The sequence below is a fragment of the Neolamprologus brichardi genome, chromosome 14 (genome assembly GCF_056152115.1).
Source record: "Neolamprologus brichardi isolate AB-2024 chromosome 14, ASM5615211v1, whole genome shotgun sequence".
NCBI classification, from domain to species: domain Eukaryota; kingdom Metazoa; phylum Chordata; class Actinopteri; order Cichliformes; family Cichlidae; genus Neolamprologus; species Neolamprologus brichardi.
The window spans coordinates 8,971,167-8,983,385 of record NC_142117.1 but is presented as its reverse complement, the minus strand read 5'-3'; positions in this window follow the sequence as shown (position 1 = coordinate 8,983,385).

Genomic DNA, 12,219 nt, shown 5'->3' with positions numbered 1-12,219 from the left:
AACCCAACAGCACACTTCGGCTTTATAAAAACAGCTCAGAACAATATCCGGAGGACATCAAATATCACCGAGTTGTGTTTTTTTTTCCACCTCCCTCCACGCGGCTTGTTTTGCAGTTACGTATCACCCTGTGCGTTGCACTTCCTCTGCTCTTCGAATGAGATTCTCGAGGTCTTGATTTGATCTCCAGGCCTTCATTTCTCTCCCCGCCGTCTCCCTCAGGTGCATTGTCTCCCATCTGCTAACTCAGCTGTTTAAGTTGCAGCGCAGCCTCCTGTACTCCTCATAATTCACAAAGTTTGCTTTGAACCACCCCACCCCACACACACACACATGCACACACTTATTGCTTCTGTGTTCAACCTTGGGAATAGACTTAGGGAAACAGGGAAGTAAAGACAGAGGAGGGATGGGAGGAGGGGGAGGAAAGGATGACTGTTCTCCTCTGTCCCTCGATTCATAATTACCTGGTGAGCAAAATATGTATGTTTGTGTGTGTGTGTGCTTCTGCAGTGTGACCCATTGGGGTGGTCCTGTAGCCTTTGTGCAGATTAAATGCTGATGCAGAGTGGAGACAGCTGGGCAAAGTGAAACTCAGGTCATTAAGGTTCTACTAGCAAGAGCAAAAACGACTACCAACACACACACTCACATTTACCGCACCACTCAATGAGCCTTTTATTTTGGAAAACAAACAGAGTAGTCTTAAAAAAAAGAATAAAAACAGTGCCGGTGACAGGCCCTCTATGGGGTCTGAGGATAGAGGGATGAGGGAGGAAGGGGGAAGGTGTCTTAAATAAGCTAGTGGGTTGGAGAAGTGTGTATTTGTTCAAGCAAGCGCTTTCGAGTGGGTCCAAAACAAAGTAGGGGATCAGAAGAGACCACTCTGCCCCCAACACCCGCTGTCCTGCTCTGCTCCTCCCGCCTCCTCCATCTCTCCCCTGTCAGCATGCATGTCCAGTTAAAACCCGGGGGTCCTGTAGGAACTGTGGGCCTTTGTGCTGCGAGGATACACTTAAGAAACCGCATGCAAGCACACCCCGGTGTATCATTCCTGAAAGGACACTTTCACAATCTGTTTAAAAGTATGTCTGCTGGAGATTCACTGCAGTGGTTCCCACACTTTTCCCTATCAGGGCCTGCTGCACCACAGATTACCATTTAGCTAAATGCGTCCCACCCAGCAGATATGCGCTGCTACTCAATATGATATAGTGATGAATCTGTGGCAAATCTTCAAGGCAGGAGCACATATTACTTCTGTGCTTTGCTGCAATAACAGATTGGATGTTGGACTAAGTATGTTCCAGTCAAGGACAGCTGGTGCTGACAGTGGGGAGAGGAAATATCATTATCCATACGCAACATAGAATTCAATGACGCTGCCTGCTTTATAACTTATCCAGCCGCTATTTGTGCTCAACTTTTGTAGCAAATTGTTGATGTGGTATCAGGCGGAAGAAGAAAACTGTTGAATATACCAAGAAGTGTTAAAGTACTCTGTCATAGTACAGTACAGAATTAAACTCAGCCTAAACCTCAGTATCAAAGTTGGAAACTCTGTCTTTTGCTTTCCCATGGACAATTTCATACAAGTGAGGCGTTCATTATTTTATTCATTTACTCTATATACTAGTTGTTCCTGTGCCTTTCTGATAAGCTAATGTTAATGTAAGGCTGTTGAGATTTTGCATCAGGAATCACCCACTTCATACTTCATGTCATAAAGTATTTCCCAGTTGGTTTGGTGTCTGTTTTTCTTTAATAAGCATCGCATTTCCTTGGTTTTAGTTAGGCCAAGAACCACAACAGCCTGGTTGCCCTTAAAGAAAGGTCTGATGCAACGCACAAGGTGCAAACTTTTCATACAAAAAGTGCTAGGCTTCATCCACTACTTTGATCATTAGACTTCTTCACTGTTTATCTGTTCCTGATGTCTCTTGGAGCATTTTTAATCTTAAATCTGTAAACCTGAATTCAAATTCAGGTTTGCTTTTATCCAAATTTAAGTTCTTCGTGTTGGTTTGCAAGGGATAGCTTTTAATGACATTAGCTAACTTCTTGGCTAATGTTAATCGAATCCTCAGACAATGACACTGGTCAGTTGCAACATTGATCGTGGATATAGGAAGAACATTATAAAGGATACCAGATTGTGCTTCTGACTGTGATCCAGTAAAACAGAAAAAGAGTATCCAGAGTAAGAGCTGCACTGTCTAAGCCTGAGGAGAAAGCATCAGGTGGGGAGGGTGACCTTCATGGAGGTGTGTAACATGGTTTTGACTCTATTATAACTTCCGGAGAAATCTAAGAGAAAAGACTGGCTCACTTTCCAAAATTGACATTTAAGTTGATGTGTCACTGCTTCAAGTAACTCTGAGTGGGCATGCTGAAAATAGCAGGAGTGCTGGGAACAGTGGACGACTGCACAAAGAGGGTACCGTGAAGGGGATAGTGACTACATTTAAATTAGGTATGCAAATTTTGATATTAAACAGATTGATTTTTTTGCCCATGTTCAAAAGGTATATGAAAAAAAAAGATGTTTAATAAAAGAGAAAGTCACTTGCTAGGACTCAGTTTCCTTTACATGTCTGTCAAATTCTAGAATATTCACAGTGAAGGTTGTAGATCCCCTCTCAAGGACCCCTTCTGGTCCCAGGCCTCCATTTTGGAAACCACCGCCTTAATGATTTATCCTCCCCAAAGGGCAATTTCTGCAAGCTACGTGCCTGGATGCAGTTTTCCATGTGCGAACAGACGAGTGGGTCTGAAACTTTCTTTTGGAGGAGTCATCTGGGGCCATAGATTCAGTCAGGTGGCTGAGGTGCGCCACTGCGGCAGCTGTCAGGAGATGTGAAACGAACGCCCCCTCCGGCGGGCCTCCCTCCTAACTTAATTTCATTAAATCTGTGATTTGTTTCTGTTTGTGTGCCGCAGTGTTGGGAGAGCGGGGGGAGAGAGTGAGGGGACTGAGACTGAGGGAGGAAAAAAAAAGGGAGAGAGATAAATGAATGAGTGAGAGTGAAGCAAAGTATGTGTGAGAGAAACAGAAGGCATCGGAGGAGCGATTAGTGCGGTGGTATCCATCATTGGAGCTGCGCTGCTCTGGTCGATTGCCACGGACACTGAGGAATACTTCATCTGGTCCCACTGAGCGAAATACACACACGCGCACGCATGCACATATATCCATTTATTATTCTGTAGTGCAAAACACCAGCCACAGCCTTCCCACTTCTTTTTGTCCAAAACACTTTTTTTTGCAGTTTTGCTGCACCCTTCCACCCTCTGACCTTCTTTCAAGTCTTTCCTGATATCGCTCCCTCTCTCTCTGAGAGCCTGTCTGCAGCAGCACCACTTCCCATCTCTATTTATTATGCCAGCATACATATTGCATCGGCTGGTGTGTGTGTGTGTTTGTCGGTGCTTAGGTCTGTGCGGGAGTGTGTCTGTGCGAGCGCATTTGTATGTCACTGTGTAGCAAGCTTGCATGTCTTCACAGACGCATGTGACAGCTGGAGACAGATGTGTGAGTGTGAGGTCATAAATATCATTAAACTTACAGCGCAGCACTTTGCACAGTTCACTCAGGCTATGAAAACAAAGGCAAAACAGACTCAACCCCTGATCTTTATTTCATGAGGGTGAGCGTATTAGTAGTTGTGTGTGTGATCATTTTGGGGTTTTTTCTTCTTCTTCTTTACAGGTTATAAAAAAAACCCTAAAATAGCACATCAACATCTGTGCCAGTCATAGAATGGACAGAGTGAGTGTGGCTGACCCGTAAAAATCAGACAACCTTGAAACAGTTAGCCTCGCTTTTTGCTTCTTCTCATGCCAACACCTTTGTCAGATTTGTTCTGTAAAAGCAGTGAAAGGAGAATAATAGACACTTAATGTCTCTTAATTTGCTATTCTCAGTTCTGCAGTATGTCATCATATGAATCAGATGATCGAGCTACGTATAATCATTTCAGTATGATTTGCAACCACGACAAACTTGATTATTCATAGTTTTCTTGTGGAAGCATGTTAACGCCCACCTGTGGGACAAAAACAAGGCTGGTGAAATGGATCCACCAACAAGCCACTTAGTTTGTTAACAACTGCCAGCCAAGGGTTGGTATATCCTTGTTATACAACCACAGCAGCCACATCACACCAAGCCATAATTTTAAATTTGTTGTGGTCACTGGGACATACAAACATGCAAGTACAAAGTGGATTTTGATTAAAAACTAAATGTAAAATTTTGTGAATTTGCCCCCAAATATGGTTTTAAAATTCTTTCCTGCAATTTCTCCTTTTACTGTACATAAAAAATGTTACAGAGCTGATAAGGTGTGATAGCTGTCACCTTTGGTATTCTATAGATTTCTATTCAAGTCTCCAAAGGTTTCTGTTCATCTGGACGTGTTTTCAGTGGGACAAAACGCTACGTCCAGATGAACAGAATCAACTTTTGGAGATTTACTTACCTGGATGATTGAGAATGCAAGACATCTGCAATACATTTCTAGTCAAGGTTTATCTGTTATTTTGCTGCTTTCTCACTACTGCTTCAGAAAGCTCACTAAAACATCTATGAAACTAATGATTAGTATTATTTAGCTAGCTAACTTTAGCTAATTAGCACTAAACATTACCTTGTCTTTCACATTGCAAAAACCGTCACCATTAACCCATACAAGTAGAAAGTACCTAGATCTGCCTGCACATTTGTCCTGGTGTGAGGATGGAGGGGGAGCAATCCTCCAGAAGATATATTGCTGAAGAGGTGCTCGGGAGCGACTGTTTTCAGTGATTTAAACACAGTGTTTGGGGCAGCTATCCAAAACACTGATGTTCATCATTTTGGAGAATGATTTAAGCACAGGCAAGTTTAGGCCCTTTTTAAAATCATTATAAGATTATATTTTTTTTCGTTTTCTAGTCAAGTGAGGAAGATGGAAAGCGAGAGAGAGGGGACAGAGAGGTTGTACAAGAACAGGAAGAACGAGGGAGCAAATGGTGAAGTTAGCTGGAAAAACAAGTTATTTTTAATGAGGCTTTGTGTGCTTTCCAGTAGCAAAAAATGTCAGTGGACATTCAAAGGATATTGATATGAATGGCATGTGAAGGACTACAAACTTGCAAAATTGGGTTACATGATGCTCTGAAAGGAGGGTTTTTACTCTATAAGTTTAATATGGAACAACTCTGTTAACAGGTCTATGGAGTGGCAGTGTGATTTTTTCCAGTAATGTTACTTTAAGTGCTTGATGATTTGGTGGATCGCCTCTATGTCAGCGGTCCCCAACCCCCGGGCCTCGGACCGGTACCGGTCCGTGAGTCGTTTGGTACCGGGCCGCGAGAGTTGAGGCTCAGGTGTGAAATGTATGGTTTTCAGGGTTTTTATCGGTTTTCAGTGTTATTTTGTTATCGTTTTTATCATTAACTCGGTTTTCCTTGGTCTTTTCACGTGTGTTATGAATAAATCTTCTTTTTTTCGGTACCGGTACTAGTTTTATTTTGTTGTATTTATCCGCGACACCTTAAAGGCCGGTCCATGAAAATATTGTCGGGCATAAACCGGTCCGTGGCGCAAAAAAGGTTGGGGACCGCTGCTCTATGTGATTGAGAGACTGAAATAAAGTTGTGCATGTTTCTCATTTTATCTGCTTTGTCACAAATAGTTCTTTAACTTATTTAATGACTGAGCCTTTTTCTCAGGTTTGAAACTAAACACTCCACCTTAAAACGAGTGAAATCTCTGATTACTCCCTCTGAATTATTCTTTGAAACTACAAAAGGTCATCCAACTAATTAGGCTGCTTTTGAAGGTAACATTGTAATGTTTATCCAACTGAAGTGAGGTTTGCAAATGTAAAAAGTGCTGATTATATTTGCAAATGGCATATTCCATTAATATTAATTGTTTCGAATGCGTTTCTGTATCGACAAGTATAAAATGCTGGTGGAAAATCAGATTTTCAGAGTTTATATTCCATGGTCAAATCTAAACGACAAGAATTATACACACAGCATCAGCTAGCAGCACTTTCAGTCCTGAAATATGTTTTGGATTAACACTGAAAAATCAATCAAAGTAGCTTTTGTTTTTCTTCTTCTAATTAAATTTTCTGTCCTGGTATGCGAGAAGTCCCTGCTTAATATTCGTACCAAAAGGAATTGATGAATCAAAAAAAGGAAAGATGGGCACAAACTGGAAGATAAAATCAATTCATTGCTCGAGTTAAAGAAAACACAGAGGGTGTATTTCCAAGAAAAGAAAACAAGAGGGGAGAAAAAGTTTGTTTGCTCGCTGGCGTTGGCCATGGCGTCTGAGAAGGATTTATATCCCAGCAGGGGCCAAGCCTGGCAGAAGGGAGGCGACAGAGGCTCGGTGGCGCATTGGGGGCTCAGCGCCACGCATAAATCACCCACCTGGAAGAGCTACAAAGACTGGCATTGGCTGTGGCACCACGCCATCGACCGTTTGTGTGGAAATGAGGGGAAAACAGCCGCTCTCCTAATGGCATGAAAATAACTTCTTCTTTTTTTTCATAGAGCTTGCCACATTAAAAGGCGATGCTTTGCATTGGGGTTCCGACAGGGAGGAAGTGAAGGAAAGACGGAATGAGAGGAGCTAAGGGCGACACAAAGGAAAAAGAAAAGAGAGGATTGTAAATGCAATGGCACCGGTTACACTGTGGACAAATCACCGATGGATGTCAAGCAAGACAAATGTGCTATGATCTCACATCCACATCCAAGTGTGCTTTCTGTTCGATGTGTCGGACACAGAGTAAACTTCTGCTCCGGTCTCTTGAGTGGAGACCTGGGGAGGGAAAGTTGGACGCGGCTATGACCCACAGTGCGTTCCAGAGTTTTCCACCTTCCAAAGACCTGGGAACTGGACTGAGCACAGACACATGTGGAAGATGTCAAACCCAACAGCACGGCTCCATCAAAAAATAAACACTCGGACGAATATTACGGTGCTTACGTAATTGTGAAGGGTCAGGTGTTTACTTATTTTAGAGCTTAAACATATTAAACACAATGATCCCCATGCAGAAATTAAAGCATTACTAAGACTTATCCACAGTGTAGGGGCATAAATAGAGAAAGTGGTGAGAGAACACATGCAGGCAATGTGGATTTTGTTAAGTTTTTAAAGTATTGGGACAGAATCTTTCTCTTTTTTTGACACAACGTCACAAATTGTTCACAAATGACCATGTTTCAGAACTGTGTTTCTTTGTTTCTAAAAACAACATACAAGTATCTGCGAACTGAAGAGATTACTCGTCTTGTTTTCCCATCGTTGCTTGATATAGAATTTCACCTCATAAACAGTTCGGGGCCTCCTGTGTCGTATTTTTTGGTTCACCACGATCCAAATGTTTTCAGTGGGTGACAGGTCTGGACAGCAGTTTACCACCTGGACTCTCTGACTACAGAGTCATGCTGTTGGAATACATGCACAGTGTGTGGTTTGGACAGCGTCTTGCTGAAATAATGAAGGTTTTCCTTGGAAAAAACAGAAGTTATCTGGATGACAGCATTATGTTAGTGTTGTTTCCAAAGCCTGTAAATATTATTCGGCATAACTAGGGCCCTTTACAGATTTACAGGTTACCCATTCCTTGTGCACAACCGTCAAGGATGCTGGCTACAGACTGGAGATAAATAATGGGAAAAACCAACATTTCATGCCTCTTTTCCACTATTACTATATACTATCGACTCGACTCAGCTCTACTGGTCTACTTGGTCATTTTCCATTACAACTGAGTATCACCCACTGTGGGTGAGGCCATTATAGTAAGGCAGCCGCAAAGTGCCATGATGCCATTTGTATATGACACAAATAAATGCTGCTTGGAGACTTTGTGGTACACTTTCACATTTTGGATCATTCCATCTAGCTCCCTCTGGATTCTGTTGTCAACCACCAAGCACAAAAACATCTGCACTTTGTCGTTCGACGTTGGTTTGTGTGTGGCCTATTCTCTTGTTGCCAGGTTTAAAAAATGGTGGGTTTGATTCTTGTAAAGGAGTCGTTGTCATGACCCCATCCAGTGACGTCACTCACAGGGCAATCCGATGCATGCAGTCTATTGATGTCACATTTTTTTAGTTAAACTTAGATACTAAAAACACCTTGACCTCACAGGGATTCAAACTAGCTATAGGATGAATTTGAAAACCCTACACAGCCTCATTTTTGAGTTATCCCATTCAAAAAAACTTGACTTATGACCTTTACTTTGAGGCCGAGGTCAAACTTTGTTGCTGATCTGGCTAGGTGGCAACATTGTCCCATCTCCCTTTTACAGCTCAGGGGTAAAAAAGTACTACGTCCAAATGGTAGGCCTTAAAAAAACCCTAAAAAGTTGAGTCTAGCAAAGTAGGTGCTAGTTGAAGAGAGGCATTAGTTAGCGGTTGGGATACCAAGTGCTGCCAGAAATGCTCCTTGGCTTTGATTCTCATAGTTTCTGAAACTCTGCTGGAGAGATAAAACACCATTTGAAATGATATTCCTTAATTTGATGTCGGTCAGGAGTGCTGTCGAACAGGTCAGTCAGAAATCTTGCACAGATATTCAGCTGTACTGTGGCTGTCTCTAAGAACTTTGCATTGATTTATGGTGACCTTTCTCTCTAAAGGGTTTTGCATCCATGCCACGGCAGAAAAAAATTTACTCAACAACATAGGAATAGCACTACAGCCCCCTCAGTATTAGGGTTTCTCCATTGTTTGCTTAGTCTGCTTCTTTGAATGTTCAGTGTAAATCCACTAATCCTCTGGACTTTGAACATCACCTTTTACAGCAGACTTAATGAACTGTATCCTGTATTAGAGTAGCTGAAGGCGCTATGTCACATACAGCTTGTCAATAGATGTGTGTTGGGTAAAATACAAATGAAGACATGAACATTTTCTTTTGTTTTTTAAAGAAGACACCAGGAATATTCCTCGACACGAATACATGGATGACCCATGACTCTGTTCGCTGACATAAATATGTAGCATTTGCAAAATCAAGCGCACACACGCAAAATGCTGAAATGCCATTAACATTCAAGCGGTGCTGAGTCCAGAGTGGGTCCGTGTCAGTGGTCCACTAACATCAAAGACACAGGGAGAGTCAGGAAACAGCAACAGAGAGGGAAGGGAGAAAATAATGAGAAGGAAAAAGACTGAAGAAAAGAAACTGAACCTTTGTGAGACAAGTGAAAGACGTCTATATGTAGAGCGGTGGGGACAGATGGGGAAGAGCAGGGGAAATGACATAAAGGTATTTCACAGAAGTGAAGTGACAAGATCAGAGCGCCTATCGTTACCGCTGTCGGACAAAAACAGATGCAGCTCGTTCCAGTTTGCAGAATTAAATCGAAAACAGCAAACCACGGAGCCTTGTGGATCAGAGCCACTGTAGAGTCACAACACGGGGTCTGAACAGCTGCAATTACTTTTGTCTTGCCAGACATCAAAGTCAGCAATCACAGTAGCTGTCGCTCCGGTTAGCTAAGTGAGAAGAGTCGCAGGTTTTTAGGCTGCACTGCAGTTACATAACAGGTCTATATGTGTGTGTTCTAGATGTGACAGCAGATTATCCCCCCCCCCAACCACCATTCCTAGGAGCCAGACTCCCTGTCTCGCTGTCATCTCCTCATCCAGATGACGCCACCTGTCTGTTTGTTTGTACAGGTGATATCTGTGAATCTAACAGAACATTTCCCCAGGTTGGTGCGAAAGAATCAATTAGCAACGCGAAGACAGAAGCGCTTTAGGCAAAATTGCACCAGAGTGTTTTTGGGAAACTGCTGTTTCCAAGATGCTCTTCACCTCACCAGAAGTCTGACTGTGTAGATGTCTTTAAAAACATAAAAGAGCAACTCTGACATCAATAAACATTTTACTCACTGGCTTTGAAGTGCTAGTTTCATATCATATTAAATGCAAACGTGATGTTCATTTTGTAAGTTATGACCAAACATACAGTCAAAAAAGGACACTAAAGTTGCCATTTTCCCTGTCAGGGTTGCAGAGGCACCAATACAAGCAGAGCTGCACAGATATCCTTCTCACCAGCTTCCATCTTCTGTTAGTGGGTCGATGAGGTGTTCCCAACCAGGCCGTGTGCTATTTGCAGCCCAGGTTATCCTCTCAGTTGGACTGCCTCTCAAATAAGGGAGCTTCTCAACCTTCTCAAGTCATTTCTGCTGCACATCCTCACGATTGAGGATTCCAAAGACTCTTAGCCTGGAGTTGGGCCTCAGACTCATCAGGGCTCACTTGGTGTTTGGGCTCACAGCTGTAGAGCCCTGACAGAGCAACCCATCACCTTATGGAAGAGCACTGTAGATCAGGCAGTTTTCAGAGATTTGGTTCTAGATTATTGGCTTCTTTCTTCTTTCTTTTGTGTTTCTTGTTTATATTATTCATTTATTTTTATGTACAAGCCGCAAGTTGTTCAAAACACATTTTAAATTATAAAACTATTATTATTGATGTCTGTTTTTAAGTGAAGCAAACTCAAACGCTGCTTTGTGCTTCACCAGTGACTCGTACTACCTGCCATAGCAGTGTACAGGAGTTTGGTTTTTTTGTCCATCTCTAATCACTTCACGCGGATAAGTGGGGCTTGAGGGTATTTTTTTTCCTCCATTTTTTTTCTTTTACACATGTACCTACAGTAACTTTATACTGGGATCTGAGTTCTTGTCGACGTGGGCGACCGCACTTCAGTTTGGTGGTGGTGCTGCTGACATGCTGCTTTTGCCGCACATGTACAAACACGGTGGTATCAGAGAGGCCTTGTCGACAGTTTCCTCAAACGACAGAAACGTATTGAACTTGAAACTCTTGAGAAAAAAGCACACCACAAATTTGAAAGATTTAAAGGGCTGTGTGGAGAGTTTCCAGAATCACATGGCACATGGCAAAGATGTGTGGATCGCTGTAAGTGTTGGCACAGGGTCATTATTTGGCAAAAAAGGCTGAGGCTCGTTCTGTCGGAGGTTTCTTCCTGTTAAAAGGGAGTTTTTCCTTCCCACTTTCGCCAGACTGCTTACTTATAGGGGGTCATATGATTGTTTGGTTTTCTCTGTATGTATTATTGTAGGGTCTACCTTACAATAAAAAGAACCTTGAGGCAACTGTTGTTGTGATTTGGCCCTGTATAAATAAAATTGAATTGAATTGAATCTCTTAAATCACGTTGCTCCCTGTATATAAGCTCTCTTTATAGGATACCCGATATTTACTTGGTATCGGATCAATAGCAAAGTCTTGCACAACATTATTGACTAGTTAGTATTAGGCTTTTATTGATTGCATTAGTGACTTAAATCAGAGCACATCATCTGTGCTGAGGAGTCCCCATGTGGCAACTCTGCAAAGACACAATGAGGTGTTTGTGGGTCATTTAAAAAAAAGTGATAAGGGATTTAAGGCGCTACGTTGCTGCCTCAAAGCTAGTCTGAGGCAATTTTCAGTTAAGTGACAAGACTTAAAAATCACAAGCCATGACAGCTGGGGTTGAAAATCAGATGTCGGTGGAGCAGGGCAAGCCACGGCGATCGATGCTTAAGAAACACAACAGCAAAACAAAAAGTGAGTCCTTGGCAGCTGACGTCATCCATCACACCGTCCGACACTCCTCTGAGCCCAACGGGAAACTGCTGGATGCAGCATCAACATACAATGGATTTGATGTCAAAACAGTTGCAGATGGACATCGTATATATTTGTGTGTGTGTGTGTGTATGGTTGGGCGGGTGAGGATAACTGATTTTAGTTGAAAAGGCTTTGCAGCTCAACCAGCACATGTCACTCAAGCAGCTGCAGCTCAGCAGGGGATCCAGAGATCTGCAGAACGGCTGACGGTCCGAATAACATGCAAGAGTGCACACACACACACACACACACACACACACACACACACACACACACACACGCGCGCACACACGCACACACACACACGCACACACACACACACACACACACACACACAAAATCCCCCTTGTATCATAGTCTTAATGCTCCAGTCTTGTTGTATGTGTTTAATCGAGGTTGCTGTTCTGTGCGTGTGTGTGTGTGTGTGTGCGTGTGTGTGTGTCTGTGTGTGCATGCAGACTAAGCAGTAACTCAACACTCTGCTCTCTCTCGAGTGTGTGTGTGTGTGTGTGTGTGTGTGTGTGTAAGAGAGAGATAGTAGGCTGT